General features: G+C 45.9%; 1 protein-coding gene across 1 annotated transcript in view; it reads right to left on the minus strand.

The window, feature by feature from the left end:
* RHOQ (ras homolog family member Q) overlaps positions 1-13,876 on the minus strand; it is a 35,537-nt gene that overhangs the window by 8,809 nt on the left and 12,852 nt on the right. The window lies entirely within an intron of this gene.

Raw genomic sequence — 13,876 nt, forward strand, 5'->3', positions numbered from 1 at the left:
ACAGTTCATTTCCAGCTATTTAGTTTAAATGTGACAACACAAAGAAAGTTAAATGTGGAACAACTGCCCTTCATTTTAAATAGCCACATATCAAAGTCAGTAACTTCCCAAAGACAACTCTCTAGTGGTCTTCTTAATTAACAAACCAATTATATTTTAATTCTTTAAAAGAAGATAGAGTTTTAGACATTTCAGCATGGTAAATGGAACCTTCTCAGGAGTAGAGAAAACCATATTAAAGATAACTGGTCTTCCATCAAAAACATGAAAAACAATCATGAGTTTGATCATCAGGATTATTAGAGTGCTTAGTAAAAGCTTTAGTTTCTGACCAACTGGCTAAGTACCAGAAGTGTCAAATCTTTTTAGAAATGTCTTTTGGAAGCTTAGTGATTAAGCTCTCGGCTTTTGTCAAGAGTCTTTGATCTGTGATGATGACAGCCTTAACCCTGGAAAAATATCACACACTTACAACCTGACAAGGATCCTCAGACAAAAAGAGGCTGAATAAAAGTGTTCTGAGAGGAAAGAAAAGACCTTTAGGTGTAACAGAACTGCAGCAAGTGACCATCAGGAGGGAGATCCCTTTCCATGTATAGGCAGCCAGCAGTGCCCATGACCATCCGCACTTGGAAATGACCTTTGTCCCCTTCATGTGGACCTGGTGCTCTCTCCTACTTTAGTGAATTCTCTTTAAAAGACATATTTTTTTAGCATGTGTATGCCTATTTAAAATACATATCCAAACATGAATTTTAAGTAAACCCACTCACATCAGATAACACAGCCCCTCCCATGCTTTGTTAACTGGTATGCTATCACACACCGGTCACCTAACATCAATTAGCAAAAATTTATTGAGATCACACTGCTTGGGAGACATAAATACAAGGAATAATTGTCCTCTCTGGAGCTTACAGTTTAGTTGGGAGTTCAAGATATAGACATATAAAATGATAGGCATATATAATAATGGGAAAAATAAAAGTGGAAACTGGTCAAGTGAACATATAAATGCTTAACCCCGCCCCTCCCCCCCCAAAAAAATTAATAAGCACCTACTATGTGTCCAGAATAGTGTGAAGTGCAATCATTAGGGAAATGAAGAACAAGATTCTGATCATATTTGATTTATATAACACCCTTATAATTAATACATTTGCAAAGCTCTGTCATAAGATACTTGTATGTTAAAAACAAGGCAACCAGCTCAAATGAGCAATAATAGTACCCACTATGTGCTCGTGCACCTCACTAGAACTTTGCAGACCTCAAAGCCATAGCCTAGAAGAAAAGAAATTTCAGTCCTGGTGTGGGAACAGGCGTAAGGTCAGGATGGAGGAGGAAGAATTTGACAGGTGGAGAGACACACAAACATAACAGTCCCTGTTCTAAGGGAGTTCATGGTAATGGAGACAAATATGGCTGAACACTATATTACATGTCAGAATGTGGTAAATACCAAGAGTGGTAATTAGGGGATGCTAAAAGACTTCTTAGAGGAAGTGGCCTTACAGAATGAAGGGGATTGGCTCATATATGACCTACTAGCTATGTGGCCTTGGCCTAGTCACATACTTCTTAGGCAGTCAGTTTCTCTGTCTGTAAAATGGGAGAACATCAGTGACAAATGTTTTGAAGGCTATACAGTTCCCTAAGAACATATTATGTACTCCCGAATAATCCAGCATGTTACTTTAAGAGATAGTCATTTATCAAAACCTACAAGAGGTTTCCTCTGTAACAACCTTGAAAGATAAAATGTGGGACCACAGGGGAATAATTCTTTAACTGACAAGCCCAGACTTCTAAAGTTTAAAACAGCTTCTAACTACCTTAAGAGATGCCCCTGACAACTGGTGGTTTGTGGTATATAAAGGAACAACTTTGTCACTTCCAAAGCACACAGTAGTAATCTCCATCTGTTTCTTGTGAGAAGCCCAAAATAGGTATCAGGCATGGCTCCTGAAACACTGGAACCCCGACAATAATTCTTAGTAATAACCGTCTATGAAACATCATTTCCTTTGTGTGATCCTGTCACTTTTGAGTTCATTTTACATTTGACTTCGTGAAATGAAAATATCACTTTTCACCCCCTTAACAATAATTGTGTTTTTCACGGAAGCTGGGTTATGTTCCTTTGGGCAGCATTTTGATAAGTTTGGTTCCAAATACATCAGTGATGAGTGTATTGAATTTGCCTACCACCTCCTAATACTCCAGAACTAAGGAAAATTTGGGTAGGAAAAAGAATTTTTTTAAGTGCTATAAATTCCTAAGAGGTAACTGTTTTTCAAAAACTTTTCAAATATTTGGCTTGTTTGTTTGTTTTGTTTTCCCTCATCTTCAGTTCAGCTGTGAAATGGTATTTATGTATATATCACTGGCCTGATCAGCTTTCAGTAAAAGAATTCTTGAAATTGAAGTTTTAGCTTCTAAATTTCAGTAACTGTCATTTTCATATATTTTAATTTATAATAAGTCAGGCTCCATTGATTTACCAATTATTTAGAAGTTAGTGAACCAAATCTTTGGCTTTTTTCCCCATCCCTATCTTCCTTCTGACTGCCTGACTGACCCTAACTCCTGGGTAGGTTGGCTGGAGGAAAAGGAAAGTTGAAATGTACAATCCGCCAGAGCACTGGCCCAGCCCTTGTCCACAGTGCCATTATGAACCAGCACTTCCCCTTCTCTAAAAGGAGGGGCTGAGCTCGATCACCACATTACGTGGTTAAAAATGCTCAAAAGAACACTTTTTACCCTAGTGAACAGCCTCAGTAACAGATTTAATGTGGGAGGAGATTTAACCGATTGGGTAAAAAATCAAGCTTTAGGATTCTGTTTTATCTAAGCTGACCCCACAAGGCAGGGGATCAAGACTTAGCTAAATATGGCCCTCGGGCAAGCTGTAGTTCCCCATCTGTGAGGGGAGAATAAATATAGCATACACATGTGAAGATAAATGAGAGAGCTGGTCAAGTGTTCTGAGCAACAGACAAGCCTGACTTGCCAAAAAAAGACAAACCATAACTTCGGAGCCAGCGCAGTTTCTTCTGTGCGTGGTGAGATGACTTCCCTCCGTGGTAAAGGATTTAGAGCTGAAACTCTACACTGTCTGGAGCTATAATGACCAGTCTCTTTCACTAAAACAGAGGTCAGCTGGCCTAAGGCACGCAGACAGAAGGTAAATGTCAGGTCATACTTCCATGCGGTCTACTCCTTTTCTAACTTTCTTGGCACAAATTCATGCTGATGGAATATTCATTCATTCATTTTTTCTAACAAGTATCTGTCAGCTCAGGGCTGAGCACGGTGAATGCTCTAGTGAAAAACAGACAGGGCCTGGCCCCAATGTGACAGAAGGCAAGTGCCTCCCAACTAGGGAAGTGCTTCTGTGTCCCGCTAGGCTGTTTGAAAAATGTGGGAGTGTTTTTGATAGTCAACATGAATGAAGGATGAAAATTGGGGGAGGAAAATGAATTTTTTAAAGTGCTATAAATTCCTAAGAGGTAACTGTTTTCCAGAAACTTTTTAAATATTTGCCCCCCCCCCACCCCGCCCGCCCCCCAACACACACACACTCTTCAGTTCAGCTGTGAAACGGTATTTTTATGGTGTCCCTATCGGCGTTCGGCGAGCCAGGGTATTACCATAACCTGTGTGCATGACTGGTGAGTGTACCGTCTGGCATTGATGAGCATGGAAAACCCTTTTATAATTACTTGAGTCTAGAATCTAACTCTGGTGCACGTAAAAGCACAAAGTATTTTTTGCAGTTTTAATGAATTTCTAGGAAGGTAATTTCAGTGCAAATTGAAAGAGAAAAAATAGGCTGTATTTTATTTTGTTTAAAACATTACAGGAGTTGCTTACCATTATAGAAAATTGCACACCACCGGCAATACTGCTCTCAATAACTGAATCACCAATAAACCACAACTGTTAGTCAACATCTGTAGCTGTTATAATTCGTGGTAATTCTACCCCTAGGCATAGGCATCTGACCACTTCATTCTAATTTCTGGAGAACTCAGCTCTAAAAACTTAGGAGTTTAATACTGAAATAAATATCTTTTATGATGAATCACTTCCCTTTTATTTCTCTTTCCTATTGCTGCTAGGATGTTATATTGATTTAAAATCAGGTGCATTAGAGAGGTTATATTACTTGTAGATTTCACTCAAGGATAAGTAAAGGAGAAACATTTGTTATAAAAGAGGGGATGAGTCGGATCTGGTTGAAGCGCTGAGCTAGGCATTCAACAAATAGGGACAAAAAGGTCTCTAAATGCAAATTGAAATACGTGTGATGAAGGAAAAGAGCCGGGTTCTAGGAGAGAGATCACCAGGATGACCTCTCAGAGGGAGAGACAACTAACCTGAGATCTGAGGGAGGGTTTACGGAGCCAGATACAGGACAGTGAGTGCAACAGCCTGAGGCACAAAAGCCCTGGCTTCTGTGGGGGAGTGTGGGGGGAGAGCAGGGAGACAGGTGGTTGGAGAGCCAGCAGTCTTATATCATCAGAGCCTACTGCAATGGAAAGTCACCCAAAAGGTGGCAAAAACGGGAGTCATGTAATTTGGGGAGTTTTTTACTTTTTTTTTTTGTAAAGGCAATTCAGGCTGCTTTGTGGAGAATGAATTAGAGGTGGGCAGGAGTACAAAGAGAGAGAGTATTACAATAATTCAGGTGAGAACATGGTGGCTTGGATTGAGTGGCAGCAGGTGACAGCTAAAGAAATGGGGGGTTCTAGATAAATTCTGGAAGTAAACTCAGGCTTGAGTGATGGGCTGGAAGTGTGGCTAGAGGTCAGGGAAGTCTCTGTAATAATCCAGGGTTCGGCTTATGTAGCTGCACGGGGCTTGTCTTCGACAGGGAGATGGGGAAGACTGAGGGTGGAGAAGCACATTAGGGAGAAAACGCCAGAAGCCAGTTTGGACATGTTAAGCTTGAGATGTTGAGAAAACTGTCAGAAAAGTGTATCTGGAGGAGCTCTCTGCCTCTTGAGGTCCAGGCTCCTGCTCCAGATGCCTCCTTTTGGCTAAACCAGAAGAATCTCAAGTTCAACATTTCTGAACTAAATTTATTCCCCTTCAAATCTGCAACTTCTCCTGTGTTCACCGGCTCGGTAAAAGATATCACCACGCCATCAGGCTCCAGCCGGACCCCCGGAAGTCCTCAGGATCCACCCCAAACACACAGCACGTGAGTCTATTGCCCAGCCAGCCTCCCTGCCCTTTCCCTGTCCACATGTCCGAACCTGGGCAGCTCCTCCTCGTCTCTCAGGCTTTGGTCTAGAAATCTCTTCATCCAACAAACCTTCCATTTAGATTAGGTATCACTAAGTACTTCTGCAGCACCCCAGGCTTTTTCTGTCATTCCCCTTCTTACGCTGTAATAGGATTGCCTCTTTTCTTCTCTGTAATCTGCACAGGACTCCCTGAGAGCAGGGGGCTCTTCTTCAAAGCCTGGCTTATAGTCACTGCTACTCAATGCTTATTGAGTGAATGAGGGTAGCATGTGGGAAGGTGACATCAGAAAGACCAACTGCAGCCAGATCATGGGTGGCTTGCACAGTGCTGGCCGGCACCTCCTTTCACCAGGTACAAAGCTGGAGAAGGTGCGTCGGGTACCTGACTTCTCCAGGAACAGGCTAATTTCTCAGGTTGCCGTCACCACATTCAGCCAAGAATCAAACGGCCTCCTGCGATCAGGGCTATTCTGTGGTCCACCAATGGGTCCAACTCACCTGCCTGAATAATGGGCGCTCTAAAGAGGAGAGCCTCAGAGTGGGCACACTTCCAGCATTGTAGTTCCTGCTACTATTTTTACCTCTGCCTTCTACTCATTGTCTTGACATTTATTTTACCTAAGTATGAAGGAATATTGTTGGCTGTCAACGAAGCATCCTTCTCCTATTTCCTTCTTCTTCCCCAAACTGAATTTGTTCAGGACCCCATCACTCCTTCATCCAGACACATGCCCCTAATAGCTAAAAGAATTCCTGTTTGGATTAAGCCAATCATAGAGTTTCATTCCCCACCCCCTGACCAAAGGCATTTGTTCTCAAATGGGCTCATGAGCTAAGTAGTCCAATCAGAATGAAGTAGTCTCTGGGTTATCCAAGGGACTCATTCCCTGCCCCCTCCCCCAGTCCCCAACCTACCAAAGTCATTGGTTCTCTGTGGGCACATGGCCTAAGAAGTCCAACCAGAAAGAAGTAGTCCCTGGATCATCCAAGATGGAGCCTCATTCACCCCTTTCTGCTGCTATCCTCTGCTTTCTCTCTCTTCCTCTTTTCCTTCCTTCCTTCCTCCCTCCCTCCTTCTCTCGCTCAGTTTATAGCTGCCATTCACTGGGTTCTGCCTCTGCAGATCATGAAGACTGTTCAGGGACCCGCTCCGCATCAGCAATACTGTGGTCCCTGAATCACACTGCAGTACATGCTACCCAGGACTAGCTATTTAGAGGGAGGCACGTGTAATAACCAGGCCTCACACTTCCCAGGAGTATCCCTCTCACCCTTTCCAACACTTGGCCTACAGAGGAACCTTGGGCATTGTGAATGCAGGTTACCTGGACCTCCCATTGTAGGGTCCAGGGGAGGGGTCAGCCAATACAGAACTGTAAGTAATAGATGGGCCAAATCCAGAGGAAACATCATTCTCCTCAGCTGTGAACTAACACCTGCCTTTGAGGCTGGGGAAGAGGCTTACAAAGACTAAAGTCTCTCACTGGCCTTTTAATACACCAAGACAAGAGGCCAAACAACAAGAGAAGGCCCCAGGAACGACACTCTGGCTTTCTCCATGCCCAGATGCGGCAGCCAAGCTGCATGGAGGAGTTAAACCATGACTAACAAACCCACTTGGAATCTGAGTGCTTAAACCACACTCCTTGGCCCAACATGCAGTGAAATCTGCCATCTGACGATGAGAAAGTCTTCTTGGCAAGCAGGCAAAATCAGGATGACCTAATGCAGTTCGCAAATACAGCCACAGAACAGGCCCTTAGAAAAACACAGCTTCTGGACTGATGAAGATGTTTTGGAACTCGATCAAGGTATAGGTTTGCAACATTGTGACTGTATACTAAATGCCACTGAATTATATGCTTTATTTCATTCTTTTTTAAATTTTTCATTAATTTTTAGAGGGTGAAGGAGAGAGAGAGAGAGAGAGAGAGAGAGAGAGAGAGAGAGAAAAGAGATACATTGATTGGATGGTGCCCAACTGGGGATCGAACCTGCAACCTAGGTATGTGCCCTAATTGGGAATTGAACCAGTGATCTTCCAGTGCACAGGATGATGCTCCAACCAACTGAACCACACCAGCCAGGGCTGAATTGTACACTTGTAAATGATTCATTTTATGTTGTGTGAATTTCTCCGGAATTTAAGAAAAATACAGGTCCATAAGCGTGCAAAGCTGGAACCTTGCAAGTGCTCACATATATGCACATGTGCACACACACACAGAGTAACAGAGATTTCTTTGAAACTCGAGAGGTGAGGCACACAGCAGAAATGCCCTGCAGGAAGTCCCCGGAGCCCAACACATCCACTGCCCAGGACCCGCACTGATCCCATGGCAGGCTTCCCCGTTGTTGAGCACCGGAGCTCAGCTTATCCTCCTTCGTGCTTATTTTATACCAGCTCCCTGACCGTTCTGCATTTCTTCCTTCATCTTCTCCTGCCAGTTCTGGCCCTCTTGTACTCCAGGAGGCTCCCAACAGAGCCCCTCCAGTCCTCTAGCAAGTAACCGCATCACATTAGTACAGCCGTGTTTAACTTCACAGCTCTGAGAATCAACCATGTGAGGAGAAGGAAGAGGGGCTGAAGCTGAATCAATTGCCAATGGCCAATGAATTACTCAATCGTGCCTACTCAATGAAACCTCTATGAAAACCCAAAAGGACAGGGTATGGAGAACTCGGGGTCAGTGAACTCGTGCAGGTGCATGACCAGCGGAACCTCACTCTCTGCCTCATCACCTGAAAAATGGTTCCTAGAGCCAGGGGCAAGATGCCATTAACACAGACTGACGAAAGGGAATACAAAGGGAAGGCAAGGGTTATTCAGCCATAAGAAGAAATGAAGTATGGCACATTCTTCAATGAACCTTGAAAACATTATGCTAAGTGAAAGAAGCCAGACACAAAGGTTGCATAGTCTATGATTCCATTTAAATGGAAGCAAATCCATGAAGACAAAAAAATGGATTAGCAGTTGCTAGGAGTTGGAGGGAAAGGGGAATAGAGAGTGACTGCTAAATGCGTTTCTTTAGGAGGTGATGAGAATATTCTGGAATTAAACAGCGCTGATGGATGTGCAACTTTGTGAATATATAAGATCCAATGAATGTGAGTTATATTTCAATTTTTTAAAAAAGGAAAGAGGGACCCGCCAGCATGGCTAGGTGGTTGAGCATCGACCTATGAACCAGGAGATTACGATTTGATTCCAGGTTCAATTCCTGGTCGGGGCACATGACCAGGTTGCGGGCTTGATTCCCCAGTGTGGGGGTGCAGGAGGCAGCTGATCGATGATTCTTTCTCATCACTGATGTTTCTATCTCTCTCCTCCTCCCTTCCTCTCTGAAATCAATAAAAATATATTTTAAAAAAGAAAAATACACAAAAATAGAAAAGGAAAGAGGAATAAACTTATACAATAAGCAGTCTGGTCCACCAGAAATTCTGAGTGATCACTTCTTCATGAACACCAGCCTGCCAAGGTGTGGCTGCTTCCACACTGGCCTGCGAGGTCAGGCAGCAGGATGTCTGGGCTCCACCAGGGCCGCAGGCAGCGTTCAGTCTCCCCTCCTATCGAGGCAGAGCTGAGCAGCTGAGCCCATTCTCTGCACCTTCTTTCCCATGCTTCCAACAGAGGGCCACAGGACACCCTGGAGGGACACTGGCCTCCAACACACTGAAGGCTTCCTAAAGATCCAGACTTACTAGAGAACAACACACACTCTGACCAAACAACCCTGACAGCCTTTCTACTAACGGGACCCTTGAGTGAAGAAATGAGCTCTATTGTGCTTAAACGAGCAATGCACTAGAACAGTGGTCGGCAAACTCATCAGTCAACAGAGCCAAATATCAACAGCACAACGATTGAAATTTCTTTTGAGAGCCAAATTTTTAAAACTTAAACTATATAGGTAGGTACATTGTTATTAACTTAATTAGGGTACTCCTAAGGCTTAGGAAGAGCCACACTCAAGGGGCCAAAGAGCCGCATGTGGCTCACGAGCCGCAGTTTGCCCACCACGGCACTAGAACAACCATCAGTAACCTGATGTCATTGTTTAATTTACTGATTGATTTTTAGAGAGAGAAAGGAAGGGAGATAGAGAAAGGAACATTGATTTGCTGTTTCACTTATTCATTGGTTGATTCTTGTATGTACCCCTGACCAGGGGATCAAACCCACAGCTGTGGCATAGCGGTATGACACTCTAACCAACTGAGCCAACCGGCCAGGGCTATAACCTGATTTTAAAGACTTTCAGTCATGTACAGACAGATCAGAATTCCTTTCAAAGTGAACTGATAAGAAAGCCAACATGGAGGTGGGAAAGTCATGGGGAAGGTTCTTTCCATAAGTTTTCTGGCAGATTTCCCTAAATCCAACACATACCTGGTTTCCTACTGGGACCCCCCTCCACCAAACCTCAGGCTAAGTGCTTTGTGCCCCATTACCATCTGGGTGCTGAATAAAGATTTACACGTGAATAAAACCAAATGCTAACAGACAATTTGCTCAGTTGGAACTGAAAGAAGGGGTTCAACCCGAAGAGAACCTCAGGAGCGCCTTCTCCCTTTCTGCAGCTGGATGGAGACAGAGCTACTTCCTGACAGACACAGCCCTTTCCCCATCCCTGCAGGGACAAGGAGTCCCTGAAAAACACCTTAAGGTCATACATGTGAGCCCCGAACCAGCCTGCCTGGGAGGACAGCCATTTGAAAATTAAGCTGGGGCAAATGGAGTTTTAATTGAACTGGACAATCAGAATTAAATGCTCTTTCTCAGCAGTGGCTCTTAGAGGCAGCACACTTTGAGCCAACTCATTTGTAACCCCAACCATTAGGCCATTTGAAAGCGGATGTCTTTTCTACACTGAAACAGTTTAGAAGAGAGGAGGATGGAAGGAAGAACTAATTTTAAAGTGGTGTGTGTGTGTGTGTGTGTGTGTGTGTGTGTGTAGGAGAATGGAGAAATGGAGGAGGACAGCCAGAGAAGTAATTCCTGCCAAGATGGGTGTCTGAGTAACAGCCCTTCCTCCCACCTTTCCTGGTGTCCTGCCTGAGGAGTTTTAAAACAAAAGGACCTCATCACCATCTGTTGCTCTGGAACTAATTTAGCACAAAACACTCTGGCATCCTCCGTAGGGGCAGGCCTGTCACCACCCAGAGTGCTAACCTCAGCTACAGAGAACAGAGAGGGGCCCGGGCCCCAACCTGTCTGGCTGCTTAATGTACAGGAGAGAAAATGGCTTAGCAAAGAATACCCATGGAGCCTACTGTGTGCACAGCCCTGGGCCCGACAGCATACCAATGGAGCCAAAGGAGGCTTAGGAAGTTCTGCTTCTGTGTTTTCCTGGCCCCATCACCAGGAGAGCTAGGAAGGCTGAATGCTTCAATTCATTGCAACAAATATGGAGAGTCACAACCATGCGCAACGAACTAGAAAGGAGGTGTGTTTGGTGGGGCAGGGGTTAAAAATAAATAAATCTCACACTCCAGGGACAGGGGGTACGGTGAGGGTTTGTGTGTCTGTCTGTGTGTGTGTGTGTGTTGGAGGAGGGGAGAGGAAGGTGGCTTGCTAAGAGGAGGTATGTAAGTACACAAACATTCATGACCTCCCTCTGTAGTTCTGACATCTCCACCTGCATTGGAATGGAGAGCTCACTGTAACAGAGATGTCTCGAAGTTTCTGATTCAAGTCTGGGGTGGAGCCCAAGAATTCGGATTTCTAACAAGTTCACTGGCGATACATGTTGGTTTGAGTTGCACATCTGAAAACCAGTGCAGGAAGTCAAATCCTTCTGAAGCATCTAGTACATGTAAGAATCCAATCTGAGCAACTTTCTCCATCAAAAATTGACCTAGAGAACCCCTTGGTCCACTCAGCTCTTAGGAGCTGTTCATCTCCTTGGAAGGACAGACAAGGCCGCCTCTGCATCCCCAGTGAATAGGCACCCGCTCCTCTCCCATCACTCACTGTTGGCCCCTTCACTGAGCTGTGAGCTCCTGGGGGCAGGGCCGGTGCCTGACCGGTCTTGTAAGCCCTGCTCCTGGCACAGGGCTCAGCCCAGATCTGGTGCTTGGGGATGTTTGCTGACTGACTGCATGAATATTTTCATCTGGTCCTGACAGCTGGCCAGGCAGGAGGAATGGGAGCTCACGCAGAGGTGGTGCCAAGGGGGACAGCCCAGGAAGGCAAGCAAAATGCGTAGCAGGCGACAGAAAACATTCTGGGTGCATCCAGGGCACATTCAAGTGGAAGAAAGACAAACAGATTTGAAATGGCAGTTTTCACCTAAACAAGAGAACTCTTGGAGAAAAGAAAGACTTGGGGCAGCTGCTTGGGACAGAAAAGACACCTGTCCCTTGCAGGCCGAAGCTGTCCTGCTCAGCAGCCCCCAAACAGCAGGCTAATGCCGAGCGAAGGCTGGCAGGCAGAGCAGGGGTGAGAGCTCAAAGGGCAGGGAGGCAGCCCTGCCGAAGAGGCTATACTTGCACACAGATGGCACCGAGCCTCCCCCACACCCTCACCAGCCATTCAGCCACCAGGCCTCTCTCTTTTTAACCAAGAGTTGAGGTTAGTGAACAAACTGACAAAACACCCTCAGCTTCCCAGGTAGAAGGGAGTTTTTCTTGGAGCCACTTTAGCAGCAGCCCCTACTGTCCCACTTACAGACACCACTCCACCAACTCTTCTGTTTGTAAAAGCAATGCACTTCTCACATGAAATATTCAACAACAGAATATATACAACTAAAAGAGACATCTGACACTGTCAAGCTGCTTCGTGTAATTTAACATAACCGGGGACCTGAGCTGGACTGGACAGCCTGCCCTGTAATCTTGGCCTTTTACCAGCTGTGTGGCCTGAGCAAGTCACTTAATCTCGCAAAACCTACAAAACGAGGCGGCCATGTGCTAACCACTTTACTTACGGAGCAGGTGAGAAGCCCCAAGTGCAGCACGCATTGCAATCTGTAAAATGCAACATGCTTTGCACTCTGTAAAAACGCCACTCAATGACCAGTGTATCATGACTAAACCCCGAATTCTGTCCTGAGTCCAGGATGGACTGGTTCACTACTTTCTCACCAGCCTCTTATTTTTTTTTTTTAATATATTTTATTGATTTTTTTACAGAGAGGAAAGGAGGGAGATAGAGATAGTTAGAAACATCGATGAGAGAGAAACATCAATCAGTTGCCTCCTGCACATCCCCCACTGGGGAAGTGCGCGCAACCCAGGTACATGCCCTTGACCGGAATCGAACCTGGGACCTTTCAGTCCGCAGGCCGACGCTCTATCCACTGAGCCAAACCGGTTTCGGCTCTCACCAGCCTCTTGAAAAGAAACTGCAACAACAATAAAGGCCCCTTCCCCTACTTTTTGTCCTTTTTATTAAAATCAACAAGCAACACAGCCCCAGATTGATATCTCCTAATTACCAAGTTGTCAGTTATGGGGTGAAAAAACTCCATAATTTAGTTATCAACCCTACTCCACATGCTGACACTGACAGCAGGGATCTGAGATCCAGAAAAAGACACATTTGAGACACCCCCCTGCCCGCACTCCTTCCCACCCAGAATAGGAGCTCCCGTGGACCCTCTGCCTGGCAGGACCTCCTTTAGTCCAATGCTTCCCAAGCTTTCACTTCATGCTACAGAGAAGAGAGATGCCATGTTCACACACAGCGGGTGGGATGAGGGGCCATGGATTAAGTGACCGAGGTTGGACTGCTCAAGTCAGAAGGGACAACCTGAGCCTCGGGCTGTCTGTCCCAGGCTCGACCCAGCCTCCATGAGCCCGAGAAAATCCGTTATCTGGGAGCTGAGCAGCTCTGATTTGATCCAATGGCTCCATAATCCCCTTTATACAAATAAGGAAACAGGTTTTGAGAGGCCAAGCTCCTTGCTGGAAAGTGGGCGCTGGCGGTTCAAAGTCGGGGCCCACAGAGGTAACCAGGGTACTCTACTGCTTCCCAATTCTTCCTGCAAGCCTAGACCTCCCAAAAGGCTCACCCCCGCCACCCCTTCCCAGCTGGGACCCGGCAGCGCTCGGTTGCACATAAAGAGCTTTCCCAGGTGCACAGGCGGACCTTTCTGCGATCGGATCCACCCTTTCTCCTCCACAGAAGATCAGAACACAGAGCAGGCCCTGAATCCACACCAACTGCCTTGAACTGGTGTGGCGCCGCCCAGGCTGGCCTGGCCATCACTCTCAGCAACCACAGGCTGAGCATCAGGCCATATGGGGCAACTACACCTCATCCCTACCCCTCACAGCCACCCTGCAAGGTAGACATCATCTCCTCTTACAGGGAGGGGAGGGGGCTCACAGGGGTGAGCTGCTGGCCAATAGTGTCACAGCTACAGAGAAGAGGACCTGGGATTCAAGGTTGGTCTGGAGCAGTGGTCGGCAAACTGCGGCTCGGCAAACAGCGGCTCGTGAGCCACATGCGGCTCTTTGGCCCCTTGAGTGTGGCTCTTCCACAAAATACCGACTTCTGCGCATGGGCCCCAAAGTTTCAATCGCACTGTATGTGCTCGCCCACATGTGGTATTTTGTGGAAGAGCCACACTCAAGGGGCCAAAGAGCCGCATGTGGCTCGCGAGCCC

The sequence above is a fragment of the Myotis davidii genome, unplaced genomic scaffold, assembly GCF_000327345.1.
Source record: "Myotis davidii unplaced genomic scaffold, ASM32734v1 scaffold6, whole genome shotgun sequence".
Taxonomy (NCBI): domain Eukaryota; kingdom Metazoa; phylum Chordata; class Mammalia; order Chiroptera; family Vespertilionidae; genus Myotis; species Myotis davidii.